This window comes from Dasypus novemcinctus, chromosome 11, assembly GCF_030445035.2.
Source record: "Dasypus novemcinctus isolate mDasNov1 chromosome 11, mDasNov1.1.hap2, whole genome shotgun sequence".
NCBI classification, from domain to species: domain Eukaryota; kingdom Metazoa; phylum Chordata; class Mammalia; order Cingulata; family Dasypodidae; genus Dasypus; species Dasypus novemcinctus.
Window position 1 is genome coordinate 105,973,735 of NC_080683.1, and position 21,123 is coordinate 105,994,857.

The window sequence follows — 21,123 nt, forward strand, 5'->3', positions numbered from 1 at the left end:
GTGGCTTTTGAACCTCATCTAGATGTGGACCACCCTCATCGCTGTTCATGGACATGTAGCTGCTCAGCTCTGCAGGGTCCCTTCCAAACCCGCAGGCTCCTTTATTTCTAAAGATGATGCTTGACCAAAAAAAAAAAAAAAAAAGACTTGAATATAAACCAATTTTTACACAAAGAAGTGATTTTTTTCTTCTCTTATCCAGCAATTGCCTTGTGCATCCAAGGTGAACCCATGTCTGAGACCAGTGCATTCCCATGCATTCCAGATTCCAGCAGCTTTTCTTCCACTTTCCCCTGGAATGTTTCTCTCCCAAAATACCACCCACCATAGTCTAGACACCAGAGCCAACATCAAAAGTAGAAGTGGGTGCAGGGTGGTTCCCAGGGGGAGGACCCATCTGGGACTCTTCACCATCCTGTAATGTTCTCATTATCAGGCAACTCAATAACTCAGGAACTGTTGGAAAACTTGCACAGGTTCCTCCATGTTCTTGTGTCATCTGATTTGATCAGACCCAATGAAAACTGAGAGGTCCCATTATAACATCTCAGTCTCAAGCTATTTACATAATCCTTCTAGGATTCCCTGTTCCACCCAAACTTGCCCACCCACAGTAAATCCTTAGGTCTATATAATAGCCATCTTACTGCATGGACACAGAGAACATGGTATGATGGCATCTGTTTAATAACTCCCAAGTGCTCCATCTTCATCCTTTACAATAGAGTTCAAACCCCTAAAACTTTAAACACCTCTAGAAACTAATGGTCAAGTAAAATAAAAAATAGGTTGGGAATTCTTAAAAGAAATGAAGATAAAATAAATATACCAAGAAATGTAGGGAGAAACTTCTTAGCAAGAACAGAGAAAATGTATCTTTGAGTTTACTTTCAGTCTAGGCCAAAGTGAAAGTGTGCAGGACATGTAACTTATCCAATTAAATGAAGAATAAAAATCATTTGTAAAGAAAAATATATTATGATGAAACTGAATATGAGGAGGAAGATGACTTAAAATGTCAAGAGGAGGTGAGTATACACTCAATTAAAACTGTAGAAACTATAATAAGGCCATGGTTTCACCTTGCCCAGGCATAAGAATCCCAGTTTCCTTTTGAGTCCTGAGCAATTCCTTATATCCTTCCATACTCCTCTTACAGCCTCCCTCCAGGATCCTTTTCTGTGATGATCACGCCCAGTGAATACCTTGAAATATAGGGTATTCTCCTCTGCCATTCTCAGAATTTCCAAGACCTCTCCCTATCTGTCCCTCCATTTTCATGGATGACAAGTGCCCCACAGGGTGGGGTGGATCATGTGGACAATTTCCAGTAGGCCACAGGGCCCTTCTCCATGCATTTGGTTCTAACCATATCCTGTAAAACAAGCCAAAAGCATCTCCTGGATAGAAGTGGCCAGAACTTGAAAAGGTATGTGGGGCACACTGGCAGGGGCAGAGGAACAGAGGGTCCCAGCTACAAAATGGTTGACTCGGACTTCAGACACCTGCTCTGCTGTGAGTCCTGTTCTGGGTTCTGTCCTTGCTGCCTGATGTTTCACTGGGGGCAATTTGGGCAAGTCCTTTAACATGCCTGAGCTGCACTGCACCTGTATGTCAAAAGTGGATAACGTTTCCCTGGCCAAGCCTGACTCTGGGCCAGGAGCTAAGATTGTCCACCTGCTCATGCCAGAGCCCAGGAAACAATGACACAGCAGCAGTGTATCAGTGGCTCCCATGGTCCAAAGGATATAGGAAAAGAGTGTGGCTGCCAAGTAGGGAGGGGTTCATGTTTGGCATAAAGAAACTTTCTCAAGACAGTGACGGATGTTGGAACAGCAGTAAATCTGCCTAAGACACTGATAAACACACTACAAAGAAGTAATGATAACAAAAATTTAATATATATAACTTAACACTAGGAAATAAATATAGCCATAAAAAAAAAAATAAAAAACAACCAAAAAAGTTAAGAAAAAACCCCCAAAGGCACTCTCAAGAGAAGAAAGAGAAGTCTCCTGTACTTCCTCTGGGCCAGACTGGAGAAGTGGAGCTTCAGCCTCCTGTGGTGCCTGGGCACGCGCGACTTCCTCAGGTGACCTTTCTGTGCAGGGTGATGTTGGAGCCGGTACTGGCATTGAGCCCAGCCTCACATGTGGCCCTGCTGTTTTTGCTTCAAACATCTCAGAACCTGAATGAGCAGGAGGAAGAGCTGGCCAGGCTGTGGCGGCTGGAACTGACATTGGAGCTGGAAGAGAAGCAGTGTTCAGCATCATGACTGCCATGCCAGGTGCCAAATGGCAGAAACTATCCCCAAGCCTTTCAGAGGGAAAGACCCTAACCCCCAAAGGAAAGTCTCCCTTACAGAGGACCACTAGATGACTCTTCTGAGGTTATTCAATCCCCTCAGAAGCCCTAAAGGCTCCTGCCCAGGTGCTCCCCCCAGGTCCTCCAATCACCCTCACAAACAATGACCCCCAGCCCATCTCACCCTCTGGTCCAGCCCCTGTTTAATTCAGGATCTCATGCTTACCACAGAGATGTGCCCAGCATGGTAGTTCAACACGCTAGGTCTTAATTTCCATGGATCTCAGGAGGGCCCTGCAGCTGGGATAGCTCATGGCATGGGGGAATTCTCTGCTGAGGTGGTCCAGCCAGGTTCCCAGGGTGATGGTTATGGCCCTGGTGGGGGGAGGGTGGGCAGATCAGAGGACTGGTCCTTCCTTCCTCTATCTCCTCCACTTTTGCATTGTGTCTGCATGTGGGATGTTCCTCTACCTGCCCCTGCCCATCCCCATGTCCCCAGCCCAAGCCACAACCCTCCATGTTAGTCCTGGCATGGTTGACTTTTAGGAGAAAGTTCACATTAGGGGGTCATGATCAATTGTCTCAACAATTTCTCCTACTTCAGAAACCTCAGACACATCTGTCTCCCTGAGTGTAGACCCAAAATCTGGGGTCTGGATGGACAGGGAGGGGCTGTGTCTGCTCTGCTAACATCAACAGTAAATGCTCTCTAAAAACCATGTGGTCCTAAGGACTAGAAGTGTACCACAATCTGAATCTTGAGCCAAAGGGTTCCATCTACTCTGTGTGCTGTAAAGTCCTCATCCCTATGACACTCTGCTCCTGGAGGAAGGGTGAGGCCTAGACAACCCATGCCTGCAGTTGAGCATACTTCAATGAACATCCAGGCAGTTGGGGGACAGGCTGCACACCACATCTCCAGGTCCAGGACACGGTATCTTGGGGTAGAGTCAGGATCATGGGAAGTGGAGCAATAGTGGGGAGATGTTGAGATGGTTGGAAAGATCAGATGTGGGGGACACAGTGATATGATCTGCCCTTCCCACACCGGCATTTCCCATTCTAGTTTGGAGAAAGAAAACACTTGTGCCTGCCCAAGGGTCCACTCACATTTTCAGTTCTTGCCGAGGGGATTCCAGCTCTTTATGCATTTCTCCCTCTGGCCATTGTGCTGGTCCTGGAGCTAGAGCTGCCAATGTACCTGGCGCAGGTCTTGATGCTGGAGTTGGAAAAGGATGAGTGTTCACCAAATGTTGGCATCTCCAGTGCCTTTACAAAGGCAGAAATAATCTCCATGTCTTTCAGGTGCAAACACTTAAAGACATACAACCCAGGAAGACTTCCATGACAAGAAGTCCACCAGATGACTCATGTGAGGTTCCTCTTGCCACCAGACTAACACCAGCCCTAGGGGTTCCTGCCTGGGGGTGTATCCAAGTACTCCCATCTTCCCCTCAGCTTCACAGTCTGCAACCCCCAGTCCTCCTCACCCTCTGATTCAGCCACTCTTAAATATACAGTCTCAAGCTGCACATGTGAAATTTGGGCCTGGCACTGCAAACGTGATCCCATGATGTGCATTTCTACTCTGCAAACCACAGCACTGAGGATGGTAGAGACCGGGATGTGAAAGATATTTGCTGTGCAGTGTTCCAGCCAGGCTCCCTGGAAGAAGGATATTTTACTGTGGAGATAATGGTGGGCATCAGATCAGAAGTCGGGCCTTTTTTTAACACTGGCCCCTTCAAAAGTATTCCTGTATGTGTGGGTGGACAGCTCCTGTGACAGTCCCTAACTGTCCTCTTGTCCCCACCCCACAACCCATTCCCTCGCTCATTGTCCTTTCAGTGGACAAATGTTAATAGAGAGGGGACTTGAGAAAAGATTAAACCACTGGGTGTTCATGCCCCATCATCTTCACAAGTCTCTCCTACTTCAGGTGTCCTTGATACATATCTGTCTCCCTGCATGAACCACAGGAATCTTGATTCCAGCTGGGTAGAGATGGCCTGTATCTCCTCTGCTCAGTGTGCTGAGCATTCATGAATAGGCACTCCATAAATACCTGGTGGCTTGTGGACCTTCTACCGGAGACTTCCCAGGGCCCTCATTGCACCTCAACCTGAGGCTCATGCAAGTACGGGTGCATTATTCCCTGTGTGCATGTGAGGCTCTCATCCCCCTACACTGTCCTCCTGGAGGCATGGGTACCCCCTGCCTGTAGGGGAGTATCCTTGACTGATGATGCAGCCCAATGGGGAACAGGTTGCTCCCCACGTCTCCTCTCCTGGGACCAGGTATCCTGGGTTAATTCAGAAATGGGGGCAAGTTGAACCCTGATGGGGTGAGGTTGGGAAGCATTAGATATGGGGGACTAGTGACCTGAAGTGCCACTCCTAGCCACTACCCACACCCCACAGTTTTCATTCCAATGAAGATTTAGGAACCTTCTGTTTGTAACCTAGTATCCACTCACATTTTTAGTTGTGTCAGGCATCTTCTATCCCCGTCCATTACATGGAAGTTTCTTTCACACCTATGGGGTGGCATGAGGATGTCATTTCCCTCTGGACCCTTCCTGCTCATGAGATCTAGAGTCACTGTCTGATTGTATGACTGGAATGGAAGCCTGATAGCCAGAGATTTTTCTTTATTCCTGCAACTAGGCTAAATACAGAAATATACCTGCACACAAAGACACCTGTATATATTTGCTTGAGTCCCACCAGCGCCTTCCTGGAAGTCAGAGTGGGCATGGAGCACTCCTCCCAGCCCACTGCAAAATCTTTTTTGACTAGACTTCAGATCTTGACATTGGATGACACCTCCAACACCTTGACAGAAAGAACATATGATGGTTCATGGACAAAGAGTATGTGAGGGCCGAGTCCTTGGCTTCCCCATGGGGGAGGAAAAGTGAGAATATGTCTCAAAATCTCCAGTCCTTCAGCAGCACATTACACTGGTTAGCACTGTGTCAGCACTTCTCATGGCATATCTCCCTTATTCCACACAATAACCCTGTTAGCTGTGTCCTCTCAAGCCCTAGTCTCCCAATGAGCCACTTGAGATTCAGGGCGTTGAAGTGATATCCCAAGAAACATGCTAAAGTCTGGTGGAGTAGGGCCTGTTGGGGGCAGGGTGCTCACCTGGTGACAGGCAAGGCCTGTTGCCTGCAGGGGAAACTTCCAAATTTCCCAGGAATTTGGCCATGCTCCTCCTGCCTTCTGTCCCTGGGCAACATCAGTTCTGGGCTGGTCTTCTCTATGTTCTTTGGGGGCTCATTTTCCCATTGGTATGTAGGCATCAGGGGAAAAATAGGAACACACGGTCAGAGTTTCTCTGTCTACCAGGAGGGTTGGGGATGGAGGTCAGACCAGGAAATCTCAAGATCTCAGGGAGTCCTACCCTGGGTGCATGCATTCGATTACAAAACAGGAAGCCTTCTCTTCTTCCTTTTGCTTTTAGAGATTTTTTTTTCTATGATCTGTTTATTTTTTAAAAATGTTACATTAAAAATAATAAGAGGTTCTCATATAACCCCCACCCCCCTTAACCCACTCTTCCCATGTCAACAACCTCTTTCATCATTGTGGCACAGTCATTACATTTGATGGATTCATTTTGGAGCATACTGCACCACATGGATAAGTTTACATTGTAGTTTACACTCTCCCCCAGTACGTTCAATGGGTTATGACAGGATATATAATGTCCAGCATCTGTTCCTGCAATATCACATATGACTACTCCAAATCCTGAAAATGCCCCCATATCACATCTCTTCTTCCCTCTCCCTCCCCTCAGCAACTACCAGGTCATTCTATGGTGATCCCTCATTCTGCATATGGGTAAATGCCTAGAAATTTCTGAATGGGAAAAAAAGACCCTGGCTTGACCAAGGATAAGAGCTGATGATGCAGTGAAGAGAAATTCTAAATGGCCTTTAAAATGTTCACGGTAGATCCCCTTTTCACTGGAGAAATTGCACATACAACTTTATATCCCAGACAAGAGTTTCAAGCCTTTTCACACACAAGGTTGTCAGATGGCAGGGAAGCAGCCTGGTTTTTGGCCTTTAACTCCTTCAAGTATTCTGGCCCCAGCCATTCAAACTTTATATATGCATAACCTTTGCCCAGGTTATCCCATTCCCAGGAGTCTATTCTGGGCAAGCTGGAAACATTAGGATATTCAGGAACACAGGATGTTCCCTTTAATCCTGTTGAAATGGCAAGAGGAAGGATTCCCATCAAGGCCCAAGGGAGTAAGAGGCTGAACCCCTGATGTCCCTGTCCTACCCTATGAAATGATGTAGCCCTGTCACCTGACCTGGAGGGTACTAGTGGTGAGCTCTGTGAGATGTCAGGATGCTGAGAAACATGTATCACAGTATCATCCCCTCACCCTTTCTATGTAAAAACAACCCAGGAAACCTGTTGATGAGTAAGGATAGAGGTGGTGTGGAGGGACAATCTAGCTGACCTCAGGTGGGACTCCTGGCATTGGGAAGCACCTGATGGCAGGTAGAGTAAACAAACACATAACAAAAACAAAGACCATCATGAATGAACATGAAGGTGAATCATGACAAAGACTTTTTTCTGATATTCTATCAAACACTGCACCTGGTCAAGGCTGGGGCTGTGCGGTGGGTGTCGTGGTTGGGGTTGGGGCCTGGATCCCTCTGCTGGGACTGAGCACCAACAGAAGGAGTTCCCAGGAGGGAACCTGGTGTGCAGCTCAGGCAGGTTCTGTGTCCTGGAGTCCCCATGACTGTCTAGAGCCTTGGGTGTGGGGACTGTCTGCTCCCATCTCACATCCAGCCTGCTCTGGTCTCTGTTGGTGGCATGATGCCCAGACTCCCAGGTCTGGGATGAGGGGTCAATGACCTCCATGTCCTTTTCTGTTCTGCTCTTGCGGTTGGAACCCTGCAAAGACAGGTCTGTCAACCAGGCCTGGGGGCATCAGGGCTCAGCTTTACAATCAATGGGAAGGGACAACTCCATGGGCCAGGATCAATATTTGGGCAGAGGGATGCCAACCTATGTCTCCCCATCATGCATTGGTTGCCATGGCCTGGAAGTGAACATGACAAGCCACCTGGCATCCTCCCCCAACCCCCTGCTCCTGCCCAGGGATGTTCTCACTTATGATCATTCCCTGCACGCACCCAGGCCAGAGTGGATGATCTAAGGCTGCCCAGGCATGCCACAGGGTAGGCCTGGCCTACATCTCCTGCCCAGCCCCATGGGTTACCTCATGGCGCCTCCTAGTAAACGGCCACAGCCGTCGAGGCCATGGGGTCAGCCAATGCCGGCATCATCGGATAAGGCTCTCGTGACAGGAACTTCTGGCATGGGAGCCTTGGGAAGCTCGGAGTCAGCAAGTGAACATCTTGCTCTCTCAAGTTTCTCTGCCTGAGTGATCAGTTAGCAGCTGTCTCTAGAATGTGGGTGCCTGGTTACCAGGTTCCAAGTTCTGTTGGGCTCCATCTCCAAGGAAGTGAAGTCACTTCCTGTGTCCCCTTCCCTGTGCCCCTTTCCTGGATAACAACTCCTGAAGGACCTCTGTGGGCTGCTGACTGCTCACCATCCTCTCCCATGTCCTTTCCCAACTGTGCTCAATTTCACCAGCACAGCATCCAGGCTGCACTGCTAAGGCCTGGGGGCATCAGGAACCATCTGAGGGGAATGAGCTGGGTTCAGACCCAGTCCTCCTGCCAGTTTTGTGACCCTGGATAAGTCTGTGTGACCCTCAGGGTCTCCTAAGTCTCCCCTCCTCCACAATAAGACCAATCTAGCTCCTCTTTCTCAGGGATGGCATCAGGTGAATGGGAGCTGATTTCTAGAACCTCGAGAGCTGGTGTCACATGCAGCCACTTCAAGAAAGGAGACAAGACAGATGTACAAGAAGGGTGGGAAGCAGCCTGGGTCACAACTCAAATCAGGGCAGAGTTCAGGGTTTATGATCACGGAAAGTCAGTTATTACTTTGTCCTCATTTCTAAGTCCACAGCAGGAGCGTTTTGAAATTCAGTGAATATCTGAATTTGTCACCACTTGGGTATAAAATCCTCCAAAGTTTCTCATTCTATATTGTATCCTATCGATCGCTCCCACAAAGTTTGTCTTTCCCAAGATCCCAGACCTGTGGTCTGGTACTGTTCCCTGCTTTGTGCCACCCCAGGTCCCCATAATCCCAAACCTTCAAGCCTGTATCTGCTTACAAGGACCCCAGCATGTGGAATGTATTTTCCAAGGTCTCAGGGCACTGCAGTTCAATGATGGAGAACCACGGCCAAGCATAATTCTTCTAGGTGTGGAACACTTGGGGTCACCTACTCTAAGTATTCCAATTTATAGAGGAGGAAACTAAGTCCTTCTCTCCAGTAGCCCCTGTAACAGTCAGGTTTCTTTAGGGAAACAGAATCAACAGGAGCTATCTGTCGATAGTAAGAGATTTTATAAGAGTCTTTCAATTGACTGTGGGAATACACAAGTTGAGGTTCCACAGGCAGGTTGCAAACCAGGGGCTCTGATGAAAGTCCAATGAAGGTCCTTGAGGAGTTTCCTGGGGACACTGGCTGTCCAAAGACAAGCTGGGAAATTCTTTCTGAATGCTGAAATCACTTCCCCTTTTAAGGTATTCAACCGAGTGGTAAAAGCTTCACTCACTGCTGACAGCAATCCCCCTGATTGATGTTGATGTAATCAGCTATCTTATGCAGTAAAGTCACTGGTGACTAAAGTCCATAAATGTCCTTGTATTGCAATTAACCCAGTGCTCGTTTGACCAAACAACTGGGCACAATTACCTGGCTGAGTTGATACATTAGCCTAACCATCACAGCCTCCATGCACACAGGGGCTCATCCTAGTTCCAGGTGCCCAGAATGGGATAGGCAGGACACCAGCTCTGCCCTCTTCTGGTTGTTCTGGAGCTGACCAGGCCCAGAAGATCCCTGGGAGTATCAGGCATCTCCCTACCCATCAACCTGGCATCTCCGCCTCCCTGTGCTGTGGGCAGTGGGCATGTTGTCAGGAGAATGATGGTACTGCCCCATGGCAGAGCTGTCTCTAACCTCCTACCTCTGTCCCCTTCTCACCTCTCTGGTGCCAGCTCCTGCCCTGCCTCCCCCTCCATCATCCCCATTGGTTACTTCCTGTGTGTGCACGTATGTATTTGTACTTGTGAATGAAATTTAGGATTTTCAGAAGAAAATCACTTCACATGGGCAGGAGCAGGTAGGGGTTCCACAGGATTAGGGACTCTCACTTCCAAAGCAAACCCCATGGCAGTGGTTGAGCCCGGCCTAGGTGGCCAGTTGATTCCAAGTCTTCTGGATTATGCCTAATTTTTCTAACTGAACACAGGCATTTGGGCCAGGACTGTTTTAGGGGTGCTCAAGGAGGACAGTCAGGCTCCCCTGCCTGGGTATGGGTGGGGGATGCTGTGCTCAAGGGTACACTGGCATGGGGCTAATCTAACAGGCAAATGTGGAAGGCACTGCATGGGACACATGGGTCATGCTGACAGCTGGGCACCCACATGGGGCCCACAAGGGACAGAGGACAGTGCGGCGGCTTGCTCGGTCGGTAGAGGTGGGGTCTGGCTGCGGACGAGGGGTCGGTCCAGCTCTGGACGAGGGGTCGGTCCCGCTTGGGACGAGGGGTCGGTCCCGCTTGGGACGAGGGGTCGGTCTGGAAGCAGATGAGGGATCGGTCTCACAAGGGGTTGCGCGGTTCGGCTGACGGGGTCGCCCGGCGAAGCCGGTGACGAAGGGGTCGCCCGGAGAAGCATGCGACGAACTGGGGACAAGGGAGGCCAGGCCCTTGTCGGGGGCTCTCAGGACTGGAGGGCGCACGGCAGAAGAACTACCACGGAGACAAGGTAAACACGCAAGTCCACTTTATTGAGGGAGAGGCAACAGTTTTATAGGGGCTGGGGAAGGCTGATTGGTCGAAGCCACGCCCTGTTCTGATTGGTTGCCGGCGAAAGGTCAGTGGGCGGTACTGGATGGGGGAGGGGTGGTGGTTAGGGATTGGCTGTCGCTGTTGCTGGGGGAAGGGGCAGGGTTTAGGGATTGGTGGCTGCTGTTGCTGGGGTGGAGGGCAGACTTGAGTTTCCCGCCCACGCCTGGCTGTTGCTGCTGTCGGGGGAGGGGAAAAGGGCAGACTGGAATTTTCCGCTCTGCGCCTGTGCAGGGAGAAATAAGAAAAAGGGTGCCGCCCCACAGGCATCGTGTGGCGCCATCCGGGAGGAGGGGCGGCTGCGGAAGCATGGCTGCCGAGAAGGGGAGACCCGAGGGCACTCTGCGCCCATGCCGAGCTTCCTTCAGGGGTGGCGGTGGGCCCGACCAACCACCCTATTATGGGGGCAGCGGAATTAGGCCTACGGCGGCCATTCCCCTCGCCAGGCCAGCAAACCACACTTCAGCCCGAGGGGTGACCGCAGGACAGTACATGGAATGAGCCCCCTTTGCCAGGCATTGTCAGGGCCCAGTGGCTCTGCCCCAACACTTGCCTTGCTAACCTGCACTGTAAGCACCTGTTCTTTTTCTTCCACTCAGGACTGAACCCATGCCAGTATATACTCATCTTAATTCATTTACTTTCATCTGCAATGACTCTATTTCCAAATACTTCCACATTCTGCTAAACCAGCATTAGGACTTCAACATATCTTTGTGGGGACAGATTTCAACCCATAACAGCTGATGATATCCAAGAGGAGGGAAGTTTAAATCTTGCCATGTGCTCTTTGAAAATGGGTCCTGAATTAATGCTGATATTTCCAATTTAGCTGAGTTATGTTTTAACCTTGCTCTAAGATTGGAGTTCTGTGGTCTCTGGCTGTGATGTACCACATGATGTGTGATCACACACCACATGTTCAGAGGAAAGACCTAAGGCATTAGAGTTGCAATGAACTCCTCCCTGTCACTTCTATCATCTCCCCCTTCCTCCTGCTGTTGCTGCACATGGGCCTCCCTATCCTTCCTTGCAAACAGCAGGCATTCTCCTATTGATAGTTGTGACTCATGCTGACAGGAATGCTCTCCCTTCAAATAGGTATTTGGCTCCCTCCTTCTCCACTTTTGAACAAATACTACCTTCTGAAGGAGGGCTGTCCTACTGCCCTCCACAAAACCACATTCCTACCTCCTTCAGACCTGCTTACTCCCCATTCCTGCCTTATTTTCTCCATGGCTATTAATATTGTCTGACATAGAATCAACACTCATTGCTTTCCTTAGTGACTCTCTGCCAAGAGTAGAATATCATTTCCACTAACAGGAATACACACTGCTATATGCTTAGGCCCTCAAAAAGGGGCTGAATCTTCTTAGGTGCTTAATAAATACTTGTTGGGTGAATGATTGAATTATTCCCATACCATGTGATTCAGTTACAGTGTAGTGCCCAAAGTTGCCTTTACTCTCTTTGGCTCTTGGCTCAAATTAAAAAGTGGATCCAAATTAAATCCTGAATGAACAGGTGTTGGTCATGTCTCTTGTCAGCACGACTCAGCAGCAAGACCCTGAATCTGTTACTGAGCAAGGGATGCCCAACATGCACAGAGGTCAATATTGTGACACTGGGATTTTAAGAAAAGAAAGAGCTTTAATGCAAGGTTGACCAACATGGAGACAGGAGTCATAGCTCAAATCTGTCTTCCTGATCTCAGGGTTAAGGGAGATTTTATGGAAATGGAGGTAGGGACAGACATGGCTTGGGAAAGTCTAATTCATTATTTGTACAGCTGTCCTTGTTTGGTGGAGTGGATTTTAGGCCAGATCTCCCCACTTGATGGCAATCTTGGTTCTGAGGGTAGGGCCACTGTTGCTGGTGTCTCAAAGGCTGCAGGACAAGAGTCAATGTTTTTTTTTTGCATGCTCACATCAGTTGACCTGCACTCAATCAAGCTCTGAAGAAAAAGCTACAGGAACAGAGGACACCCCTGCACAAATTGCGTACAGCCTGCACAAGGTTTCAACATGAATACAAAATAAAAGCCCAGCCTTCTCCCAGAAAATCACCTACAATTACACAGTTGTGAAATATCTAGTATCAGTCCAGGTGGTGGTTTCCCAGCAATGAGCTGCAGCCTTCCGCAACCTGTGAGGCCACATTGTGAAATACACCCAGGCCAAGAAGCCCTGGTCATGACTTCATGTGCTGGCATGTTCTTTTCTGTGGGTGATACATGCCTGAAACTGAAAAGAATGTAGTGAAGTATCAGTGAGTTTCATTTTCCAACAAAGCTTTAGACCCTCTCTGGTTAAAGACTGTATCCATGCTGTGCCCCAGGAGAAACTGGCAAGAGCTGAGTGTTCTCCGGAAGAAATACCTCAGCTTACAAATCTTTTATCAGAAAACATTAGGATAAATTATAAGAAATGGGATTTGACCAGTGTAAATGGTGGTGCAAGTAGTGACTGGAGAACAAAGAGGTGAAGGTGTATTCATGGCTGCTCCCTGTTTCTAGGATGCGGACACTGAGAACTACACTCATTATATTTTTATGAATGACATATTCTGTTTTCTTGCAGTATTTGTTGGTTTCTGCTACTGAAGTTTTGAAAAGCTGGGAAAAGATAGGGCCATGAAGAAATATGGACTCTTTAAGTACTGCCAAAAAGCTAGACAAAACAAAGATAAACTGGCAGTTTGACACCTGAATCTCCTAAGTTTTAGGCCTTATATTTTTAATTTTTTAATTTTGTTATAATTTGTTCTTAGTACATTAAAAATGTACAGAAAAAGGCAGGGGAAAATCCTTAATTAAATTGTTGAAATATAATCAACTGTAAATATTTTGCTCTTTCTTGTTGGTCTTTTTTTTTTTTTTTAAATAAAAAGTCTATTTTTAAAGCAGTTTTAGATTGCATGAATGTTACACCAAAAATATACTGGATTCCCTGATTTTTCACTTCTCACAATGTCATAAGCAGTTTTATGTCAATTTATTTGTATTATTGTTTTCATAAGGATAATTTAATAGCTGTATTTATTCCATTAGATTATACCATTGGTTAGTTTTGCCATTTCCTTATTGGGTGATAATTATTTCTAATTTTTCACTATTATCAAAAACACTGAGATGAATTTGTGCTTTAATTTCTTCCCCTACATTTTGAATTGTTGCTTTTATCTCTCACTCGTTTTTTTACTCCTCTATTATTGCACTATTCCTTACACAGCTCATTAGCTTAATCTCTCATCCACTTTCCCCAGGGTCTCAGTATTTCCCAGCTGTGTATGAAGTCAGCCTTGCCTTAAGACTCTGAAATTCTTATGTTGTTCCATTCAAACTCCCACTATCTACTGTAGTGACTTTCCTTCAGAGTCTCTGTTTTCTCCAGCTACCTGTTCTAATTTGGGGAACCTCTGTCTACCAGCTATATTCAAGTAACAATTTAAAATTCAAAAGGAAGGAGACAGGATTTAAATCCTTTTCTCCCATGAGGCTCCACAGATGTACAAGTTTAACCACACTCTTTCTTCTCAACCACCTTTCAAAATTAATTTTTAAAAAAATTTAAAGAAGCTTGAGTACAAAAACGTTACCAAAATAATATAAGGGATTCCCCTACGCCCTGCTCCCTCCCCATCCCACACTTTCCCCTATTAACAACATCCTTCATTAGTGTGGTGCGTTTGTTAAAACTGATGAACATATATTGAAGCACTGCCACTAATATTATACTTTACACCCTGTCCTGCAAAATTTTGTAGGTTACGACAAAATATATAATGTGCCTGTACCTGTCATTGCAATGACATGCAGGACAATTCCAATGTATGGAAAATGCCCCCATATTACACCTAACTTCCCTCTCCCATCCATCAGAACCTCTGGTGGCCACTGCCTTTATATCAATAATAAGAGTTCTCCAATTGCTAGAATAATAATAAGTCTACAGTAGAATAATGTCTACTTTTAGTCCATTGTTTATTCCCCAATCTTGAGGATTTTGGGATGGTGATGCCCAATCAGTACCTAATTAACAAAACAATAATAATGAGTAAATAAGTAAATAAAGTATAAAGTCCTTTTACTAACTTACTAACATTACTTTCTTACTAACATTGTGTACCTACTTCCCTTACATCTGCAGAATCGCCCCTCTAAAAGTTCACTGTAGCAAAGGGAAGTTTATCTTAACCAGACACCCTCCCTAGAATTCACTCTTGCTCAACCAACCCTCAGTTGATTCCCAGGGATTTCATTATTATTACTGTTTTTTTTTTTTTTGGTAAATCAACATGGGTCAGAAACAACAGGAAGAAAAAGGGTTTGGGCCAGTCACAGGTGTTCGCAGACCCGGTGGCGCTCGTGGATTCTCAGCCTCACTGGTAAACAGCTGTCCCTGCGGGAAGGCGGCCATGTCCGGGGGTCTCTGTGGAGGCGTCTGGGCTGCCGCACAGGGAAGGCCTCCTGAGGGCCTGCAGCTGCGCTGGGCGCTAGGACGCCACCAGGAAGGCCCCAGACGCAGAGGGCGGCCTGCGGGCACTAGCCCCGCGCTGGGCCCTGGACGAGAGCTGCGGGGCAAGGCTGCTTGACTGCCGGGGGCACGGGTGACAGTCCCCATCCGTGTCCACTAGGAAGAGCCGTCTTCACCGTACCTCCTGGTTCAGCACCGAGCCTGGCCCTCAGGAGGTCTTCAGGGAAAAGCCGAGGTCGGATTGGCAGGAGGGCGGGTGCGGGGCGGGACTTCCGGTTGGCTGCCACAGCAGTGGCCCTTCCTGGGCTTCTCCCCCCTCTCTCCTAAGGGCTGTTTCTATTCAATATCAGCTGTAGCCATAGGCTGTTAGGCTTCTCTTTCTTCCCAGGGCGTTTGCTGTTTCCACAGAGTGGTCTGTATTCCTCTTTGTTCTTCTCCTGTGTATTTACTTCCCCCAGCTCCAGCTCAAAAACTCCAAACTCCCTTCTCTTCAGTGCTCTTTTTCTGAGTCCTACCCACCAAGGGGGGTGGGGACTCAACATCCTACCTATGTGGCCCCATCAAAGCCTAATCATTATTTAATCAAGTAAAAGTAAAATCTCTAAATCCAATATAATCTAATATACCCAGAGAAAAAGACAGTTTCACAAACATAATGCAATAACTACTTTTGGATTTCATAAACAATATCAAACTGCTACACACCCCAAACTTTGCATTATTTCACCCCACAAAGAGAACCAAATGCCCTGCTGATCAGCAGGTTGGTGGTTAGAGTCCATTGAAATGAACCGGGCAGTCCTTGTGCATGCAGATGTATCTGGGAGGGATCAGTGTCTGGGATTCTTTCCTACTTAGAGGTGTCTGGGATTCTTTCCTACTTAGAGGAGTTTGCAGCAGGTGGTCCCTGACGAGGTGATTTCCTGGAGGTGCTGCAGCCCTTCCTGTCCTGCCACCACCCACCGACTCTGGGGACCCGCAGGTAGCTTGTTGCCAGGAAGCAAGGAGCAGGGCACCTCGGGCCCCCTCCCCCTCTCCCCCACCACCCTCCCCCATACCAGGGGGTTTAACAGGGGTGGAGAAAGCCAGGAAGGAGGAAATCTGCTTGGGCTGTATGGACTGCAGAGGCAATTCTTGTCAGAGAGCACCTCCTGGTCCAGTGCTGTTCCCCATTTTGTAGATGAGCAATAATCTCAGCACTCACATTCCCCAAGCTTTGGGCAATTGAATCCTGCTCAAATGTGGGACTCAGGATCACTGCTCTGAGCCATTCCTGTTCGTGTGTTGACCCTCAGGGGCTGGTTCCGGGGTGGAATCCCTGGGCCAGGACACCTCCTGAGTCCAGGCGCTTTGGGACCTTACCTGCCCAGCTTTACCTTACACACCCTCATGGGGTCAGGTCACTCACCTACTTTGCCTTCATGGAAACAGATTTGAGAAGTCACCACTTTAACTTGCCTTTTATAGGCTCTTACATGGCCCTTTGGTGTGTCCAAACCCTGAAGCCTGTGCTTTGTACAAGAGCCTCCAGGAGACGGCCTCTGAGCACAACCGTAAGAGCGAGAACAGTGTGGACGTGGGTCCAGGGGAGGGGCACTGAGCCACTGGGGCAATGAGGTTGGAAAGGGCTTGCAGGATCCCAGCGTGAATGAGGCTGTAGTAGAGGGGGAAATGGGGGGGAACATTCTGGGGGGCGTCTGAACAGATCACACAAGGCTTTGAAGCCAGGTAAATTCATCAGGGGCCTGGCAGGTGAGAGTGGGAAGGGGGATTTGATCCAACAGACTGTTGCCAAAGCCAAGGCATCCCCGAGCTGGGAGGAGCTAAGTGGGCACCTTTCTCCCATCTGATTATCAGCTGCCTGAGTGCCGCTTAAGGCACATGGGGCCATGGTGGCCATCTGCCTCCTCCCATGGGTAGGATTGCTGTCCAGAGGCCCAGAGCAGGCCACTGGTCATAGTAGTCATTCACGAGAGATGGCTACCAAGAAAGGATGCTCCCAGTGTCAAAGGGATGTGCCCCCACTGCCACTGCCCTGAATATGCATGTACTTGTCACCTTTGTCAACTCTGCAAATGTAGTCCAGGTCACAGCAGGACCCACATGAAACAAATGTACTTAAGTAGTCAGTGGAGAGATACTACTAGGACATTAAGGAAGGCAACTTTCAGAAAGTGAAGGTCAGCTCTTAAGGCCAGTGTGGGCCCTGATTGTCAGCATTTCCACAGGCAAACATTCCCTCTGAGAATGTCCTGCCTCTGACTTATAGCAGATAGGCTTCTGGAAATGCCAGCCAGAGCCATCCAAAATGTGTGGTCTGCTGTCACATGGTGACCAGATGCCCAGTGGGGAGAAGCTATTGATGGTTTCTGAGTGACATATGAAGTTGGATATTTAGGTCATCTGAATAAATGCCTACCATTTGACTCCCAAGAAAAGTCATGGAATTATGGAAGTAGAAGGAGCTTGCTTTACAGATGAGATGATACCAGCTATATTTAAGGGCCACCTCATTCAATAGAACCTCTCCTTAATTAACTGCATCTGTAATGACCCTATTTCCTTATGCATTCACATTCTGAGACACTGGTTATTAGGATTCATCATATCTTTGTTAGGACTCAATTCAACCTATGATAGCCAATGAAATCAAGAGGAGGCAACTTAAGCTTTGCCATATGATGCTTTTTGATGAGGGTCCTTAATTAATGTCGATATTTCCAATCTAGATGAATTATTTTTCAGGCTCGCTCTCATAATGGCTATGTTGTACCACCCCTCATGTGATCATAACCCATCATGTTCACAATAAAGGCCTCAGACATTAGATTGATCATGAACTCCTCCCTGTCCCCTCTGCCACTTCCCCCTCCTCCTGCTGCTCCTGCACACTGACCTCCCTTTCCTTCCTTGCAAACACCAGACACTCTACTGCTGATTGTCCTGTCTCTTGCTCCCTGGAATGTTTTCCCTTCAACAGGGCACTTGGCTTCATCATTCTCCACTTTGGGACAAATGCTACCTTCTGAAGGAGGACTTTAAGACCGCTTTCTGCAAAACTGCAGTCCTCTTCCATCAGAACTTCTTTTTCCCCTTCTGTATTATTTCCTCTATGCATTTTAACACCATATGAAATAATTTCTACATTTTTTATTGCTTTGCTTATTGACTCTACCCACAGTAGAAGGTAAGTTCCCTGGTTAGTATTACACACTGCTGTATCCTTAGACCCTCAAAATTGCTCTGAACATTGTAGGCGCTCAATAAATATTTGTTGGTGAAGGATTGAATTAATATCACACACACCATGTGCCCCAGTTACAGTAGAGTGCCACAATTTAAAGTCTCCATTTTCCTTTAACTCTATTTTCATTGAAAGTTTATTTCAAATTCATAAATAAATTAAAAAGGCAGCTCAAGAGGCTATGGAAGCAGTGCTTCTAAAAGTTTTGTACAGGTGCATTTTTCTCATCTAATTCCATCAACTAATTCTGTTGTTCCCTTAGTGCTCAGAAAGATACACAGATGAACACAGATTAGTTAAATGACATAGTTAATATTTTTTTCCCTCAGAAACATTTTATTGAATGTTTAAAAGTGAAGGCATATCATTGTTTGAACTAGCAGGGAATCAATTATTAAATATTTTTCAAATTAAAGAGAATATAATTTTGTCTTTCTAGATGTAGCACATTGAGGGGAAATCACCTGAATTTCCAGGTCCAAGGGACATAGTGTGTAGCAGTGTAAATGAAATCACAGCTTCCTCATCTATATAACAAGAACACTTCTTATAGGCTTGAGATATTTATAATTCCTAGTCAAGGGTAATACCAGATATTTGGCTAATGAAATCAGTGATGGAATAGTGCCAAGGGATGTAGCACAAATCATTTCAGTAACTCTAAATCATTCATTGAGTTTTATTTTCCTTATTACTGAAAAAATGAGGAGAAAAACAATGCTTAATCATATTCAAATATTAACTTCTCTTTGACTCTTCATCCTTCCATTGGTATTAGTGTTCAGTATTCCACCATATGACACAGGCGGCTGTAATATAGAATCCCAGTTTCTTTTTTTTAATTTTTTAATTAAAATTATTTATTTATTTTTAAAAATTACATTAAAAAAATATGAGGTCCCAATCAACCCCACCGCCCCCACCCCCCACTCCCCCCACAGCAACACTCTCTCCCATCATCGTGACACATCCATTGCACCCAGTAAGTACATCTCTGAGCATCACTGCACCCCGTAGTCAATGGTCCACATCATAGCCCACACTCTCCCACGTTCCATCCAGTGGGCCCTGGGGGGATCTATAATGTCCCGTAATTGTCCGTGAAGTACCATCCAGGACAACTCCATGTCCCGAAAATGCCTCCACATCTCATCTCTTCCTCCCATTCCCCTAACCCAGCAGCCACCATGGCTACCCTTCCCACACCCATTCCACATTTTCTCTGTGGATATTGGATTGGTTGTGTCCATTGCACATCTATGTCAAGTGGGGGCTTAGATTCCACATGGATACTGGATGCACTCCTCCTGCTTTCAGTTGTAGACACTCTAGGCTCCATGGTGTGGTGGTTGACCTTCTTCAACTCCATGTTAGCCTAGTGGGGTAAGTCCAATAAATCAAAGTGTAGGAGCTGAAGTCTGTTGAGGCTCTGGGCCTGGGTGTCTTATTATCAGTCCAGAGATTCAAATCCCCTAAATATATCTTAAACCCCAGCACCAACTACAATTCCAATAAAGTAGCATGCAAGTCTTGTGAGAAGAGATCCCCTCTGAGTCCAATTCCATCATGCAGAAACACCAGCTCCAAAGAAGGGCCATCTGCCGTGGCAGTGAACCCCATCTGCCATGACCATAGAACCCGTGGGTCTCTTTATCCCTCAAAAGAACCAATACCTGGGGTTGTATCTACTTTATCCGTCTCTTAGACTCTGCTCAGTTGTGTATAAGGGCATTCCTTCTGACAACCTCCAGACTCTTTTTTAGAGACTCATAGCCTTATAATCTCATTTCTCCTTTCCATTTCCCCCTTCCATTAGGTCAAATAGCATTTTGAAGTCATGTTATTATATGTAGACAGGGATATTCTGCTGATCCGTATTGAACCTTTAATTCAAGGTCATTTTCTAGTTGCATCTTCAGCTGGTATGTGGTAGTGATCCCTCGGTGCCAGGGAGGCTCATCCCCGGAATCCCAGTTTCTTAAAACCTTTGGCTAAATATAGGTCATTATTGCCTAAGTATTGTTCAAATCCAATTAATTTCAAAAACACAACTAAATTATTCAGCAGAATTCATTTAGCTTTTGACAACCTTACATTAAATGGTCCAGTGGTACAATTTCTACAGGTTCATATTTTTCAATATGATTGAGTTTCTCAAGAATCCACTTATTAAAGAGATACCAAAATACTTTGATAACCTGGTTTATTTGAAAGTATCATGATGTGTTACATTTTGACATTCCCCCAAATGCTCACACTTTTTTTATTTTTTATTTTTTATTTTGCTGTCCCCAGTAGTTTTAAATACCCATACAACAAAATAGAGTTTGCATGTTTTTGGTGGCAGAATAATTCAGTTGTGTAATATGTAAATTTTTGTCAAGAGTAAAACAGGCACCCTAAGCTTTCCATTCTTTGAGTGACCCCACAAGGAGACCCAAATTGGTGGTTAGAACTTATTGAGACTTACCAGGCAGACTTAGCACTTCTCTGTGGATCTGGGTGGGGAGGCAGGGCCTAGGATTCATTCCTCTCTAGAGGAGTTTGCTGCAGGTAGTTCTTGCCCAGGTGATTTCCAGGAACTTGACTGTTGCAGACTTAGCATCCAGCAGGAAATGCTGGTAGTGGACGGCTCACCCAGCAAGTGCCTGCCCACCAGCACCTGCACAGAGCAAGAAGAAAGCCCCACCTGCAGGGTCAGGTTTCCCCACCTTGATCAGGGCTAGGCTGTGCCAGCAGGGGGCAGGGGACATAGGACACTTTGCTGTGCTGGAGCTCCTAATATCATGTGAAATGATTTCATCCCTTGCACCTCCCCAATGTAATAATTTGACTTAAGTTAAATTTCACCTTAAAAATCATACATCTTAAATGTCAAATGCTTACAATCCCACATTTTCCTAAAGAAAAGGGAAATGGGGGAGGCTATCCATTTCCCTTTATTTCCCAGTCACAGAGGCTGTGGCCCAAAACCCATGATCAATCCCTCATAGATCTTTAACACAAAGTTTGTTATTTTTCCATTCTTGAGACACAGATCAGGCCCCAGCCATAGTGTCAGCTTTCCTCTCCCTAACATGTGTCAGCCCCAAAACACCAACTTCCACAAGAGGCATCTATTAACA

General features: G+C 46.6%; 1 long non-coding RNA gene across 1 annotated transcript; it reads right to left on the bottom strand.

The window, feature by feature from the left end:
* Positions 1-1,879: 1,879 nt before the first annotated feature.
* On the bottom strand, positions 1,880-7,706 carry LOC131280507 (uncharacterized). The gene is made up of 6 exons (XR_009188120.1): positions 7,564-7,706; positions 5,454-7,235; positions 4,781-4,840; positions 3,415-3,523; positions 2,531-2,679; positions 1,880-2,245 (listed from the first exon to the last, which is right to left on the bottom strand). It is a non-coding gene; the product is annotated as an uncharacterized lncRNA (long non-coding RNA).
* Positions 7,707-21,123: the final 13,417 nt, after the last annotated feature.